This window comes from Erithacus rubecula (genome assembly GCF_903797595.1).
Source record: "Erithacus rubecula genome assembly, chromosome: 4".
NCBI lineage: Eukaryota > Metazoa > Chordata > Aves > Passeriformes > Muscicapidae > Erithacus > Erithacus rubecula.
Genome location: NC_136686.1, coordinates 44,823,389 through 44,836,581, shown reverse-complemented (window position 1 = coordinate 44,836,581; position 13,193 = coordinate 44,823,389). Strand labels below are relative to the sequence as shown.

The following is a 13,193-nucleotide window of genomic DNA, read 5'->3' as shown; positions in this document are numbered from 1 at the left end:
GAGATTGGCAGGTATCAGCTACAATTTGGTGCATCTTCTCTGATGCACTGTAGAAGGGAATTTTTTCCTAAGTTTTGGGTCCCTACTGGCCCTGCAGAATAGCTGGGGAAGCAGAACAGCAAAGAGGAGCTGCCCAGGGGCAGAGCTGCTCCCCAGCAGCACAGGAGAAAGCCCACCTCTTTGCAGGGCAAGGTGGCACTAGTGGTAGTTTTTCTAGCACCATTTAAAGAGCATCACCAGGTGAAGATGGGGCAGAATACCACAAAGAGGCTAAAGAACCTCCCACTGCTCCCTCAACCCCTTGCCAGAATAAGAATTTACCCAAATGTGACCTCTTTCACAGCACTGCTTTGGTTTCAATGGTTGCAGACTGCACCTTTCTTATTATGGCTGTCTCAAAATTATCTACAGGAAAAGAAAGAATCTGCTTTCCACCAGGTATCAGCCTCCTGCATGGGGCACCTAAGTTTGGACTCTACTTAGCATTCAGTAACTGCAATATATTTTTATAGATAAATGCTCCCTCAGTATTTCTGAACACTGATTTAAGATGCAGTAGGGAACAATGGTTATCTCAAACCACATTTTATAACATTTTATATTCAGGAAAGGGAATTTCATGCATGACCATCTGAAGCACAACATATTCCACACCATTTAGAACTATCTCAGGTTCTCTTTTCATATTAATCACTTCTACTTAATTTAAAATTTACCAGACACCTCACTGCTGAGAAATATTCCAGTTTAAATATTTGACTTGAGTTGCTCATCTTATTTTTAATGACCAATTTTTTATATGGGTATAAAACAAGTGTTTAAAATGTAGTTTTGCTCCCTCTTTCTGAATAGACTTCCACTACTATTTTTTTACCAACTAGTTTCATTGAAAGGTTTCCAGCATTACAGGCAATGTAAAGTCCATTAGGTCAGGCTCTTCATAGCATGACATGCAGTAAATTACAAGTGCTTCAAGCAGCTCGGTGAATTACAGTTCATCACTTTGAAAGGTTCCCACTACAAGACTACAGATATCAGATCTGGCAGTTAGGATCCAATTAACACTTTGGTCAGAATAATCAGATTGCGTGTGTAAGACTTGTATAATTCGTTTATTGCTTCCATGCATCTTCTGTCTGTAGGTAAATTTGTTGCTGTTATTTCAAAGCTTGGAATCAGTATTTCACTTGCCTTTAGGTTATATTTCAAGTCCTTTTGCAGTGCAGTGATGAACTCTCCCTGTTCCACCAATTTAGATCACTTGTCCCATAGATATTATTGCTTGAGAAATGGTTTGTTTCTGGTCATTTTGTTTTGTATTCTTACCACGTCATTATATGTCTAGAAAAAAAATTGCTCTCAATTTTTACTAAGCACATTTTATTTAGTGTAACAGAGACAGTTTTCTCCAACATGATCACTGTGAATCTCACAGAACACCCAGATAACTGTAAATGACATATGCATTGACATTTACATGTGTACTGTCATGCAAAACCATTTCTTGCTACACTGAATATAATACTATAACTGAACTGAAAAAAAATTGTGATTTTGTGATATCATTTTCCAAGCCATGGTCAGTGTACATAAAGGTTCTTCAGGATAAACCTTATCAGTACAGAGTAATGGATTTCAAATTCTATGTTGTTACCTAGTGCTTTATGGCAAATTGCACTTTTAAGTCTTAGAGGCAGTGAGAATCCTCGGAAGAAGTGAACTTGCCCAAGGAATCTCACTTTTTCCACAGAGAAACAGTAATGAACAGGCACACAAATGATGAAAGTTTGAAACACAGAAACCTATAAACTGGATAAGCAAAAAGATCAAAGGTTACTGACACTCCTGTATGTTGTTGTTGAAGATAGTCTGCCTGTTTCCCTCTGACAACCCTGCCATAGGAACATGTATGAAAGGTAATAATAGCTTAATCATCTATACAGCAATGTATACTTCAGCTCTTCATTGGCACATTCATTTTAAATACTACAGGAACAAGAATTAAAACAGAAACTTAAATTTCTCAGTTTAAAAGTGTTTCAAGAAAAAGCATTATGTAACATTTAATGGTCTTGAAATGTGAGTGATGGGGTATGAAATTCTAGGGCAACAATACCTATTTGCCTCAGATCAATGACATCCATGAATTACTGACGTTGGAACTATTTGATGGCATATAATACTTCAAGTTTAAGTCCAGTTTCTAATGAGCTACAGTACATGTAAAAATTACCCTGACAATGAACTACAAGACCTACAGAAAGCCCAAGGACTATATGGCTCCCCAATCAAATTAGTTTTCCAGAAGTACTGTACTATTTGGATATCAGAAAGTTGTGTGAAAGGCAGTGCAATTTTCCCTTGCACAATGCTTAGAAAACCTGGCTTCCCATCAATGGGAGGAGCCAGGGCTTTCTCCAGCTTCTTCTGTATGCCTAAATGTGCACATGTCCAGTGCCTAATCTTGGGATCAATTAGGTATTAAGAAAATATTTCTTAAAAATGAACATTTGAAAACTTATTTTTCCTAGTCTAAAGATTTACTCCTTTCCCTCCCCATCCCCCATTTCTTAATCAACAATATTAGCTATCACCACCAGCAAAATAAAGATAACTTTATATGGGTCCAAAATGAAGACAAAAATTTCTATCTCCAGCTGACATAAACATACTCTATGCATAAACTGTGGACAGCATGTGGATCACAGACCTACTCACTCTTGTAATCCTTGCACACAAGATGTAAAACCCTAAGTTTAGGACAGTTTCAGATAGAAAGGTAAGACTACCCAGATCACAATGATTTGGGTACCACTGGCACCTTGCCCAGGACACACACAGCACACCCAAGGTTTCCATTCCAAATCCTGCCCCCTTTCCTTTGCATCTTGGAAACCATAGCAAAGGCACATGCTGCAGCTGCAGAAGATTGAAAACAAAATATCCAAGCATATCAGTATCATATCTTATGTATATTATTTAGATAGAGATAAAAGAAACATTTTTTTATCTCAGCCAAAGCAGCTTTTAATAGGACAGCTCTCCATTTACCCTGTCAAGGCTGACAAGTCCTCTCTAGCTTCATGTACATTTATCAGAAGTGCATGGAGATTAACTGGTGTTAGTTGCTCCCTCCTCTGGGTAAAAGGGATGGATCTCAGTCAAATTCAAGCAATAAAAACTGTCATTTGGCCCAAAGAGTAGCTGACATGTGGACAATTCTCAGGCTTTCAAGAAGTGTTGAGATTAATCCAATTCACCTATTTCCCTGTCTGGTAGTTGAATAAAATCCCTTATATGTCCACTTTTAGGCTCTTTTGATCAGTGATAAAAGGGGGCCATACCAGCAATCATGAAATGCAGGTCTGTAGCCCATCTATCTGCTTCTTGAAGCAGCTGAAGCTAGTTGCTTCTGAGCTCTTCACTATAAGAAAATTAATTTTGCTTACAGTGAGACAATGAATGGGTAAAGCTGGCTGTAAAGAGAATAAGGAGATGATGCAATCACTGACTCATTTCTACCCATTACCATTAGTGTACACCACTATTAAAACGGCACAAGAAAACAAAAACAGTGACCAGCACTATCAAGAGATGCCAGAACTAGGGCAAGAAATCACTTGTCATGCCAGGGAACTGCTGTGTGCTTTTTCACATTTACGTGAACCTTTCTATACGTGACCTTTCTATAGCAATTTGAAAAGAGACTTTCATTAATTAAAACTTTTAGAACAGTGCAGTGAAGTTTAGAATAATTCTTCAGTACTTACCATGTTTTTGGGTGTGTAATGCAAAGGTGTGATTTAACATTCTAGCTAAATAGAAAAAACTGCAGCATTTCATGGTCTTGTGATGTGTTATATGAATCAGAGGGTTTAGATTTTTTTCTGTTGCATAGAAAGTGCAGCCATGTACATATACTGAGTAGAAATTTCTGATTTTGTTTTGCTATGTGTCTTACTCTTTGGTCATACAAACACATCTATTCGTGTATCAAATGCAGTGTTTCAGTACTGTGGTCAGATCTGTTCTGGTGTGCAATGACATGGTTATTAGCATGAATATTTTCAGTCAAACAGACAATTTTATCATGGCAAAATCTTCCTCTGTTTTTCTCTTATTAGATACCTTAGCCCGACAGGGAACTCATTAGAATATTAATATCAAGAATTTAATATCATTTTATGTATCATGTTTTGGGCCAGGTTTGTACAGTCACATTTTAAGCATCTTACTGGTAAGTTTGCTTGCCTGTGCACTTTCTAGAGGTAACAGAAGACAATGTGCAAATCTATTGACCAGACCCATCCTTTTAGAACCAGCATTGTCTTCATCTGTCTCATTTTCTACTGCAGACACAGGTTAGACTGACTTTGCTTCTAACAAGACTACCTAAAATTAAATGCCCTAGCTTAGGCAAGATGAATGTGGATTTTGTTCATTTGAAAAGCCACAGGGTTATGGGGTGATACTGGCAGAAAAACTGTGTCATGTGTTGCTCCCAAGTAACAGCAGATTTACACCACTAATTCAAATAACACAGAGATATCCAGAACAGAATACAGAAAAAAAACTGCAGATAAACTGGGGGAAATATATTTTAGCAATAGCTGTCAAGGAGAAACCTGAAAGCTGTCCATGGCTTCAGCAGCTGGTATTGTTTGAATGTTTCTGCTATCCTGGTGCCTCCCACCAGGCATTTAGCCAGTCCCCAGTCCCATTCTCACAACACAGCTCAAAGCAGCAGTTTCCTCAATATTCTCCTCCTTTCCCCAGAAACACTTCCATCAGCAGTCCTGGGAGATTGCCAACACACAGCATATATTTAAGTACCTTCCATTTACTGAAATGTCACCTCCTTCATTAGACACAGGTGAGTGTCCCTGTCCTTTCACTGACTTTCCATGCCACCTGCCAATGTTTTGGTTTTTATTTTTCAAGACTATGGAAACACCTTTTTTTTTTTTTTTTTTTTACTTTGTGGTCTAGAGGCTTAGCAGCAAAATATGAAGTGTTATCTAGGGATGAAGCAAATGTAAAGATTTATTTAGAAATGACAGTGTTCTCTTCATGTAGTGATAAGACATCTTTAAACTGAAAGATGGGAATTTTTCATATAGGAGGAAGCTCTTAAATGTGAGGTGGTGAGACACTGGAACAGGTTGTCCAAAGAGGTTGTGCATGCCTCAGCTTTGGAAGTGTTAAAGGTCAGGTTGAATGGGGTTTTGAGCAACCTGGTCTAGTGGAAGGCCCTGCCCATGGCAAAGGGGTTGGAACCTGACAATTTTCTTCAAACCCAAACAATTCTATGCTTAGCCACTGCTTAGCCATGCACTGAAATGGACAATACAGCTGAAATCCTCCAAACTTGTCACCTTGAGAGTGTATCACCCATGGAAAAACCAACAAGTTTTCCAAAGTATAAATATTGCAGATAATAAACCAGTGTTTGTTTGCTTTGATAATTACAGACAAACAATCTGTCTCTAAGGGGAGCCACATCCAGCACTGGTAAAGTATATGATATTCATGAGTTAACTTAATGGAATACACAGCTGGCTATAGTCAGTTATGATGAAATCACTGAAAGAGTAATAAGGATGGACCTTTAGTGATACACCTTCTTTAGAAACAAGTTCCAAGAACAGATTTTTGTTTTCCTAAAAAATGGAACTTGAAAGACACAATTTCTGTAAATGGTTTACTAAAATAGAACTAAGAAACATATATAATTTTTTAAAAAGTTTAGAACTTCTAATGCAAAAAGCATTAGAAATACTTTCTTTTATCACTTTAATAACAATGTCTGATTTGTCAAAATAACAGTAAAAACTCTATAAATATCTGTTAAGGGATTATTCCACCAGCATGAAAAACTCTGGTGATGAAATGACACAGAATATAGAACTGTCATCGTGCATTTACATATAAAAGGCTGTTTAAAACTGACAGGCACATAAACAGAAAATACATGCTATAAAATTAGTCATTTTTAAGTTCATATCTTTAAATAAAACTGGCAGAGCACCTTCATTTGAGCTAACTCACTCTCAAGAGGAATCATTAAAATTGTGCAACACCTAACAATCTATTTTCTTCAGTCTTGTATACTGGTAAAAGTTTGATTATTTCACTGTTTGAGCATATCTTTATTAAACTACCTTAAAATACTTTTGTTATTTCTTAAATAATTCATTTTTAAGGATGCCATTATATGTTTATAAAACCATTATTTATCTTTTCAAAAAATGATCAGAACTGTGATTTACTAGATATTGGATGCTGCTTGTCAGAAAAAAACATACAGCACATCCAAGGCTACCAAAAAAAAGCCTATTTTTCAAGTTCTTATGATGCAGTATTTATGGGGAACTGAAGAGCTTTAATAGGCCTACAAGGGACAATGTTTAAAATGCACAACTTCTTTCAGTCAAAAATAGCAGCAGCACATTTCAAACCAAGTGCTATATGAAACAACACCCTAAGTTTGAATTAATATAAATCACATAAAATGATTATTGCTAGGAAAAAGACCAAAAAAAGCAGTTATGACAAGCAAATAAGAAAAAAGGAAATATTCTGACACTTCTTACACTGAAAATGTTGACTCCTTTGAAAAGACATAGAAGTGGGGTTTATTGCATTTCATTAAAAGGCTGCAATGGTCAGGGCCATGTCCCACCTCCCCTTTCCCCAGGGAATGGAGAGAACCTGGGCCAGGCCTGAAAGCACAGCTGGGACCTGCTCTGGAGGGTGTCTCAGATCAGGAGTGGTGGCACCAGGAGCTCAGGAGCTCAAGCCTTTTCTCCCAGCCATTCCCCTTGGGATGGCGAGTGCAGGGCTGGCTCTGCTCCCTGCCTCCCTTCTTGGCTGCCAGGGCAGGAATTCCACTCCCTCAGCCCCTGGATCTCAGAGTGCAGCCATAGCCCCAAAACAGAGAAGTGAATAGAAACACCTCCCCCTCAGTTTTGAAATCAATACATTGTTAAGTCCTTATTTATTTTAATTTTTTTCATTTTTCTTTTATGAAAGTGCTTAGCATTTAATAAAGTAGTACTTTCCTAAGCCCTCTTAACATAGTTTCCCTGAAAATTATAATTCAGAAGAATTTGTTTTTATTTGTCTCTCTGGACACAAAATCAATTAATCACAAAGCTTTGAGCCTAAGAAAATTCAGTATTACTTACATCATTTTGCAAATTTGAAATAAGCATACAATCTTCTGAAACATTTGAGACATGGAATTCCTTTAAAAACATTTCCTGTATAAAATTCTATTTACCTCTCACTTTTATTAGTTTTAGAAACAATTCAGACTACTTAATGGCATTCAGATATTTATTCTAAGAAGGACAGATGTAACTTTTTGTTACATTATTTGTATTACTCATAACAAAACCTCACAAACTGATGTTCATTAAATATACATATAGGCACAATTGTGGTAAGCACTGAATAGCAGTCTAATTTGAATTTTAATTTAAAGAAATAGATGAAACAAAAGTATTTATTGATAAAAAAATTTATGCAAATTGCAGAACAAAAAGACACCTTGGAAAGTGACCTACCACATCCTCCTCTTCAAAAGCAGAATACATGGGTTTGTTTCTGACAGATATTTGTCTAAAATATTTAAACAAAATTTAAGCAAGGGTAATTTCACAACTCGTATTCCAGCACTTTTTTACTTTGCTTATTTCCCAAAACTACTGAATGTTTACCACAAACATCCTCTACATCAATTAAAGCTAATTATTTTCTGTAGACATGTACATACAAGTTTAACAGTATGTAATTTTTTTGCAAAGATGTAATTAAAGATGAAAAAATAATGTCGTTTACCAACAAAATATTTATTTTTGGAATAGAAAGGCTGAAAACAGCTTTTCATTACTATTTTCTTACTGAATTCTTACCATATCAATTAAACTTTTTCAGTTTTTTTTTTACACTGGACTGTATCTTATAAACATAAGAAAATGTACATCTGTACCAAACACCTGCCCCATCTCTGAAGTCATCAGAGATCTAAACTCAGCCACAGCTTTGCCCCCAAATTTGACAGTAACAACTGTCCCTAGAACCAACCTCAGGAATGAGGGTTGTTTCTAAAGCTGGACTTATCAAAACCCAGACATATTCATTTAAATACTGCATGACCCTGAATATTTTCCTTGACAAAAGACATCATGACAGTCCATGTAAATACAGTGTTTGCAGCACTCCTAATGAAAAGATCATGTGTCACCTTCTACATGATCCCAGAGCTTCCACAGTGCTTCAAGTCTGCAAGAAGAGACCAAGACTTGCCTTTAAATAAAAAGTGATAACTGAAACAAAAATTTCCATCCAGAAGTTCAAGGAAGTCCAAAAGTAGTGTTTTATAAAACAAGACTAAAATATAATTAAGGTTTGCAGGTCCTATAGTAAAGTTTTGCTCTTGCCCAAAAGAAAAAAAAATCCACTTGTGCACTGTAAAACATGAGCATTAGTCAACAGCATGAAAATCAACTTATGTGATTCACAAGCAATTCTGAAGGGTTAAAAACATTGCTTAGGAATAATTTCAGATTTTTTTTTCACTTAAAAGATTTCCAATATGTCCTATAAGAATATTAGTGAAGCAAATTCTAAAGAAAAGGTTTTGCTTTGAGATGAACCTGACTGACATTATGCAACCTTGAAAAACTAACAATGTTGTTTCAAAAACGTAGGAATGTTTCAACTTCTTCAAAATCATCTTTTTTGACCCAAAATTACTATAGCAAATTTCAGAGCATTTTAGTACTGAAAAGTCACTATAAAAGTGTTATGAATTGAATACTTAATGAGTCTGGAATTAAATGTTCTATGCTAGATCAGTTTTATTACTACTGATACTGATACACTAAAATTGTGAAAGATTTCACAATTTTCACTACACTTTTGCTTCTTATAGTGTAATAGTTACTATTCCCAACCATGGCAAACCCAACTGAGGACACAAAAACAAAAAAAAATTATCAATCTGGCAAAAAAAAAAACCAAACCCCTCAAGCTTATGTTCTCTGAAACTTTGTCCAAATTATGGACATTTAGATTGTTTCAAGTCATAACAATGGCTAGAAAAAATATTTAAAGAGAGGAAAAGTAGAATGGTTGGCTCAATTAAAAGACCAGTTAAAGATTATTAAGTTGGATATTTTTTACTTTCTCTACAAACTTTATGAACTCTATATGAATATCAAATAGTGGCAACAAACACAAAGATGTAAGCAGAATTTACACATGGAAGGAGAACACAGAAAAGACACCCAGGTAATAGAAGAGGTGACAAGGTGTCAAGATCTTCTTGTTATCGAGTTGCTGGAGAGGTTTGAGCTGACTATTTACCTTTTCTTTAGGAAGTGCAAAGCTTTAGGGCCTGCTTAAAAAAGTATATATACAGATCTATCTGTCTCTCTACTGTAGTGATCTCTACTCTCTATCTGTAGTGATGACCCAGACATTACTGGGAGTTTCTGAATGGCAAACTCATTAAAGTGGCAAAATCTCCCTAAAGTGGCAAAACCCATAATCTTGCTAAATTTTGCCCAATGTAAGATGTCCTAAAGCAATTCCTTAAATGAATGAGTTTTGAAGAAAACTACAGAGCCAATTTTTTGCATAATGTCAAACCAAATCTTTCAATTTAAGATGCAAAGGCACTAAGAAATGAACATTTCTCAGCTATATTGTCCCTGTTACTTTGCAGGTAACAGCACAATGTCTGGGTTCTGGAAATGAACCTAGTGGGAACAGTTAGTGCACAGATCTTTGAAAAATATTATTTGCATAACCGTCAGCTCACTCCAACCTTCTAGACTTCAGTGTCCATTGAACAAAAGAAAGATTTCAGGCTGAATAAAATCCATATTTGCAGTAACATATACTGTGGGAGTAGATTTAGTTCTTTGGTGCTTAACATTTCGTTGCCTTTTACACATCAAGGATGTAAAGACAATTATGAGGAACCATTAGAATAATGTAAAAAAATATATATGACTGCAGCACTGTGCTGTGTTACCTTTGTAACTTCAGCATCTCTACAAAATCCTCAGGTTTCTTATTGTGGAGCAGAAATGCCTCCTGTGCTAGGCTAGACTTTTGGAAACATGATAGTGTAATATAGAAAATAAACTGAAATTCCTACAAGTTAGTATCATGTATGAAGTACATAATGTTATATCTATTTGGCCAAAAGGATAAGCAGGCTGAATTTGTGAACATCTGGCTTTTTAGTATCTAAAACTATTTTATAGCAAGCTTTTTCACATTGTATAACTTCCCAGTATGCTCCACCACACTTTCTACAACATAATTTTCACAAAATCCTTTCTACTGTATTTTAAAGTCCTCACATAAGAAACCAAAAGTGTTAAATGATGAGCTATATCTAAGCCCCAATAAATCAGTTAAACATATTTATTTATATATGCATATTTTACATACTATTTATATATACACCAAATACTAAACAGGCTACATATTATAGTTAGAAAGCCCCAAAGTTTGAAATATATACACACGTTCCTTCAACTTTTATCTTTCTCCCCTGTTCACAGATTGGAAGAGCTATATAAATAATAAAAATAGGAAATAAACCACACTCTATCCATTATGAAGGGAATACTATTTTAACAAGATCTATGGAATCACATTATCATTCTATTAATTCAATAATCTTGATGTTCTTACAAGTTGGAGACAGTTATCAAAGCAGAGGATCATTCCTGTACATAAGGAACACATTGCTTAATGGGACAGAGGTGTCAAATACACTATAGTGTCAAAAAGACAACAAATACAGGAGAGGCAATGAATACAGCCTGGAGTGGCAATGAATTTATACTGTCACACATGGCTCCAACAAAACCTGGTATTTGATAAGCATGCAGATAAGACTGAGTTTTAATGTGCTATAATTAGAGTGCTGATTTTGTGAAATTTCTCAGAAACTGAGCTTTTATTTTATACTTAAACACATTTAAAATCTATACATACTTCCCATTGACAGTGGTTGCAAAGCTCTTTCATTAACTCATCTTTGCAATGACAAATGTAAGAACACCTCTTCTTTTGAAATTAAATTAATATTTACGGTAATTATTATATAACAACTTCACCTTTGAGGACATTGGTCCTTAGGGTTTGCACAGACTTCAACTAAACTGCTTTCTTGGAGAAACTTTAGGAATTATTCTTCATGATTCAGTACATTTCTCCTTAGAACTGGTAGCCAAGCCATCATTTTTTACACCTTTTTTTCATTCATACAGTTTTAGTAAAAAAAGAATAGATTCTAGGCATGATAATCCTTTTACTACTTCCTTTCTGTGTGCAGATGATAACAGCAGCCACTCCCACCTACATGGCACACTAAAGTTTGAGATAATTCAAGAAATCAGGATAATCAACTGGTTTCAGTACAAATACTTCTACTCTTCCAGCTTCTATATATATTCCAGCTCTGCTATATATGATTTGACCTCACAGTTATTACAGAGATATTAAAATAGCACACATTTGCTACAAGATCAGAATTCTAATATATATAAAGTCATCTTAAGCTGACTACAGGTTTGCATTAAAACACTGAGACAGCCCAGTATCAATCTTTGAATGTCATGTTTGTAAGATGGATGGATGGAGGCAGTTCCACTTCTGCTGGCTTTAGCCTTAACTGCTCATAGGTGTGGCCTTTAATTTCACACAGTTCATGAACAGATACATCCTATGAAATCACATGAAGAGAAGAAGCTACACTTGAACCATCATGTGCTCAGCTAGATGAGGTCATTAAGAAGGTACTGCTATAGCTGCAGAGCTACAATGCAGTGTTTACATGTAGATAAAACCTTGGGATTTTAGGTATGATGTTACATATATATTTAGGTATATGAACAAATAGAAGATGGAGGGGTGGTATGGTGATTTAACAGACCAAGGATGCTATTTTATTCAGAAATAATGAATTCAGACATAGGCCAGCTCAGGACTAAATACCAAAGGGTATCTAAGACCACCTATCTTTTTTAAGTTCCTACCAAGTGCCAGGTTCTTCAGGCTGTCAGCATACAGGACAGGATTTTCTGAATTAATAATTCTTTTTCTATTTTCTTCGGTTTGTCTCCTCATTACAACAGCATGATAACTACTGAAACAAAAATGACTGCTGTATTTGGCACTCTTCAGAAACAAATGGTGGGCAGATGTCCTTAATTCCTTAATTTATACTTCTGGAAGTTGTTACAGAGGCAGTATGTATCGTGTGTTGCCTTTCCCAGCTCCAGCTCCAGCCCCAGATTTATGCAACAGTTAGTGAATGCAGAGCTAAGTTTGGAAATGGATTACCACAATCTGACATGAAGCAGAACTGAAGTGATAAAGCTGATTGAAGAAGGCAAACCTTCCCTTAAAATAATATTCTCTGAATTCTTCTAGATTTCATCCTTAGCATTAACTAAAACAAGATTATATGGCCAAAATCTTTTTGTACCACTTCATTTTTTGCAGATTAATCCTGGCTGATAATGAAAACTACCATCAAGCTAGCTGCAGGTAAAATAAAGTTTGCATGGCCATCATACTGGCATTTCAAAAGCACAGGATGAGTCTGATACTGTGACATTTAAAAGGCAAGAAATCCCACTTAGATGCTTTATTTGTACTTTGTGTCAATCATGCTACTCAGCACACAGCTGAAGTGTTGTCAGGAACACTGTCTACATCCTGAGTGAAAAACAAAACTCCAAAAGTGCATGTGAGGGAGAGAAACTATAGAAATGAGGAAAAAATTCACTTACATTTATCCAAGATGGCTGTCGCTATTAGTGTTGAAACTCTGCTATGGGCTGAGGTCACAAGACCCTGTAAGCTAAAATAGAGAAGCTTCAGCTGAGGGTAACTGAAGCTGCAGCACATCAAAATACATTTTAAGGTTATTGGTAATGACTGGAGTTTTAATTTCTTGATCTGTTTTTCCCAAGGCACAAAAAAGTGTCTTCTACTTTTTGATCATTTTTCAAGCCTAGAGGGAAGAAATTTTCGGTATCATCCTCTACCTCACTGTAAGTGTGTATGCATGTTATACACCACGCATGATATGAGAAGTATGATGGTTTCATTGGTGTGAGTTTGGAGCTACATTATTCACAAACGGAGAAACCATACAC

At 35.9% G+C, this 13,193-nt stretch overlaps 1 protein-coding gene across 14 annotated transcripts in view; it reads right to left on the bottom strand.

Annotated features, from left to right (window-relative positions):
* FOXP2 (forkhead box P2) overlaps nt 1-13,193 on the bottom strand; it is a 394,702-nt gene that overhangs the window by 69,598 nt on the left and 311,911 nt on the right. For 2 of the 14 annotated variants that reach the window (XM_079304710.1, XM_079304709.1), the window contains exon 3: nt 12,825-12,895. The exons of the other annotated variants lie outside the window; for them this stretch is intronic. The gene's annotated coding sequence lies outside the window, so the exon portion shown is untranslated. The remainder of the gene's footprint in view (nt 1-12,824; nt 12,896-13,193) is intronic. 14 annotated transcript variants of the gene reach the window in all.